The sequence below is a fragment of the Oreochromis niloticus genome, unplaced genomic scaffold (genome assembly GCF_001858045.2).
Source record: "Oreochromis niloticus isolate F11D_XX unplaced genomic scaffold, O_niloticus_UMD_NMBU tig00003186_pilon, whole genome shotgun sequence".
Taxonomy (NCBI): Eukaryota; Metazoa; Chordata; class Actinopteri; order Cichliformes; family Cichlidae; genus Oreochromis; species Oreochromis niloticus.
In genome coordinates this window covers 3,278-7,137 of record NW_020327806.1, presented here as the reverse complement: position 1 = coordinate 7,137, position 3,860 = coordinate 3,278, and the positions used below count along the sequence as shown (strand labels likewise).

At 42.1% G+C, this 3,860-nt stretch overlaps 1 non-coding gene across 1 annotated transcript; it reads left to right on the top strand.

Moving 5' to 3' along the window:
• The first annotated feature begins 3,328 nt into the window (after positions 1-3,328).
• Positions 3,329-3,401, top strand: trnaa-ugc (transfer RNA alanine (anticodon UGC)). Its single transcript has one exon. It is a non-coding gene; the product is annotated as a tRNA-Ala (tRNA).
• Positions 3,402-3,860: the final 459 nt, after the last annotated feature.

The following is a 3,860-nucleotide window of genomic DNA, read 5'->3' as shown; positions in this document are numbered from 1 at the left end:
TTAATTAAAGTTACAGTATATCTTCATAGCATCCAAGTGGCAGTTTCTTCAGCTTTTCTTTCCAGCTCAAATTCAAATTGGATTTTGTGCCATTTCATTTCCAACTTAACAAACAAGAAGTAAAGGGACAAAAATTGCAATTTTTTTAAAGTCAGTGAATGTAAGACTGAACTGAAAAAAAAAAGCATGTTGATTTTTACAGATCATATTCTCTGTATTTTTCAGCAGACTTAATTTCTTTGGACATTTCTAAATAAAAAGAGCTGCAGATTGGTGACAAAATAAATTTAAAAAACACTTAACCCCATATAGTGAAAGGATCTGATTGTTCTGTTATGCATTGCTTTTTCTTTGGTTCAAAAAGCTAGAAAATCACAGATGCAGGTATGCTGTGTCTTGGCTGTGTTCTGTGTATCTTTTATAACACTGTGCAGCTCATAACAGATAGAAGAGCTTAGGAATTAAAAAAGGATTTCACCTGAAAACTCACAGAGCTTTTTACTTTGTGTACTGTTTATATGTGCCACTAAATGCTGCACATGTACTGCTGAAATAAAAAATGTAGATTTGTTTAAACAGGTGAACTTCAATGTGGTTCACCTTCACTGGTGGTGGTCAGAGAGCCCGGTGGCGCCAGTGTCCGGCAGCCTCGCCTCTGTCAGTGCGCCCCAGGGCAGCTGTGGCTACAATGTAGCTTGCCATTGCCAGTGTGTGAATGGGTGAATGACTGAATGTAGTGTAAAGCGCTTTGGGGTCCTTAGGGACTGAGTAAAGCGCTATACAAATGCAGGCCATTTACCATCAGAAAGATGGCAACTGCTTCTTTTAGCATCCAGCGCTACTGAAGAGTAGCGTTCACAAATGTACTAACACTTTCTAAGTATAACATCTTGATGCATGCTCAATCATCCAGGTAAGTAGATCAGTACGTCAGTATGATCAAACAGCATGCAAGATGGCTGATTACAGGAACCACCTGAGATTCAGCCTCAGATGCCGACAAGACAGGATTACTCCTAAAAGTCTGCTAAAAGCTGCTTAATGAACGGGTGAGGCAAACAAGTTTTACCATCGACGTGTTAAAATCTGAAGAGGAGTGGATCCGACAGAGACTTACAATGCTTCTAGATGACAATGCTCTTAAAAAGGTGTTTGAATTCACCGAGAAGGCTCGTCTAGCACAGCACGAGAAATCTAAAAACCGGCAACAAAGGAAGTTTGAATTACTTGTTGTACGTCGGAAACCACAGCAAAATACAAAGAGTGTCCTCAGCGGCCAGAAGAGAGAAGGATGCCATACCGAGGATCTGGACAAGTGGGTGGAGAATTTGTCTAACAGACAGCTCACCCAAACAGAGTAAAACATCCTTGCTAAAGGTTTGAATTTTGCTGTGATGCCAAGACAAATCCCGCTAGTGGAACTGATCACAGCCACAGAAAGAGCAATTTGAAAGAACAACATTGCAGACGTGGAAGCTGAGCAACTACGGACGGACGTTTCGGCCGGTCTCAGCAAAGCAAAGCCCCCAGCATCCAACATCAGCATGGAGGAGAGGAAGGCACTCACATCACTTAGTAATGACAACAACATTATTGTCCTTCAGGCAGACAAAGGTAGGTGCACAGTTTTGCTAAACCAGCAAGACCATCATGAGAACACTTTGACACTGCTCAGTGACGAAAATACTTATGAGCCCCTAGGACCCAGGAAATGGTTACAGGAAGAGGGTGATAGACTGTCTGAAGTAGCAGGTTAGCCTTCTTAGATTGTGACATTTCCATCAGTAATGGGGGACATCTAAAAGCTGATCTGTACCGTAAACCTACGCATATGGATCAGTATTTACGGTTTGACTATCATCATCCAAAGGAGCGTAAACTGGTTGTAATCAGGACGCTACAACAGAGAGCGAACACCATCCCAACAGACCGCTGTCCCAACAGAGAAGCAGAAGAACATCACATCAAGAAGGCTCTGAGTAAATGTGGTTACTCCAGCTGGACTTTTGTCAAAGCTGGGAAGGCACCTAAAGAAAGCTCCAGCCGATCCAGGAGAGAAGGACAGCTGTCTTCTTGAAAACCTGTAGTGATCCCGTATGCATCAGAAGTATCAGAACATTTGAGATGTATTTTTTATAAACATAGCATCTCTGTGGCTTTTAAACCCCAAATCACACTGCGCCAAAAATTGGTCCACCCCAAGGACCGGGCCCCAACACAAACAGAGTAATATATTGCACGCTGTTAAGTGCCATGAGGATTGCCGGATTTATACATCGGGGAAACCAAACAACCTCTGGCGAAGCGGATGGCACAACACAGAAGAGCTGCCTCGTCAGGCCAGGACTCCGCAGTCTATTTACACCTACAGGTCAGTGGACACTCTTTTAATGATGAGGATGTACACATCCTGGACAGGGAGGAACGCTGGTTTGAGCGAGGAGTCAAGGAGGCCACTTACGTGAAAAGGAAAAGATCATCTCTGAATCGAGGAGGGGGCCTAAGGGTACATCTTTCGCCATCTTACCATTGCTGTGATTGCAGCCATTCCCAACTCTCTGTGAATGTACTCATGGTCATTGATCAGTGGTCATGAGGATCTGCATACTCATGTTTAAGGAAATGACCTCCCAGCTCATTGTTCGTTCAGTGGTGCTAGTTTCATTCATTATGCAAATGTGCTGTTTATAAGATTGGGGGAACCTGCAGTCAGCTGAGACTGAAGAAGTCACTCGGATGAGTGACGAAACATTTCTCCCACTGAAAACGTTACGTCCAGATGAACAGAATCAACTTTTTGGGATTTCTAAGTATAAGTTCGTTTCAAATGCTGCATTCACTGGATATTCTGTATAGGGAGTTTTGGATAACTGAAATCAAAGTAATCATATAGAGAATTACTTATGGAGAATTTAAGAGAACAAATGTTTCAGGATTTCCTTACCTGGATAAGAAAAAAATATACAAAAACCAATTTGCAGTGTGGCAGTTTGGGCAACAAGGAACAGTTGTCCATTCAAAACGAGCACTCTGCCTTTCAAGACAATGAGCCAGACTTTTCAATTGCAGTTTATTCATTTTTCTAAGTAACAGATCATTTCAAGTGCTGTGTTGACTTGATATTCTGGGCATGGCCTTTACAATATTTGAAACGTTCATGTGACCAGGTACCCTACTAGAAGCTAAATGTCATTAAACTACTTTTGGAAAGAGGAGCAATCCCAGTTCTAGGTTCATAAGCAAAGCCCTGGTGTGTCTGTACTCAGGACTGCATATGTGCAGCTCTGAAACACCACAGATCATGTGACATGTGTACGTTGCAACCACAGGGGGATTAGCTCAAATGGTAGAGCGCTCGCTTTGCATGCGAGAGGTAGCGGGATCGACGCCCGCATCCTCCAAACGGGTGTTTCACTTTAAACCTCATCATGAAAACATTTAATTTGCAGAGTGAACAAATCCCTTAAATCCCTGTGACTAGCTACCCCTACCAGACCTTACTGTTACTGGGCTTTCATTAGTACGTCACGAGACTCAGGAATATATCCTTCACAGAAAACAGCAATGTAATCTTTAGCCATCATCAATGGGCAATTGATATAGTCTGACAAATAATAACTCATATGTCTTCATATATTTCAGTGGCACACGTCATTGCATTGTGATCTTGCTACCGCAGGAGACACAGGGGGATTAGCTCTTTAAAGTTTGTATAATAAATAAATAAACTTATTTACTTTGAATACACTCTAAGTTTTATGTGTATGAGGTAGTTGGTTACTCGTGATGGCCAAATTAAGTTTCTGAAACACTGAAGCTTGTATAGAAAAAGGGTTCATTACTCAAAGCTTTTAGCACCG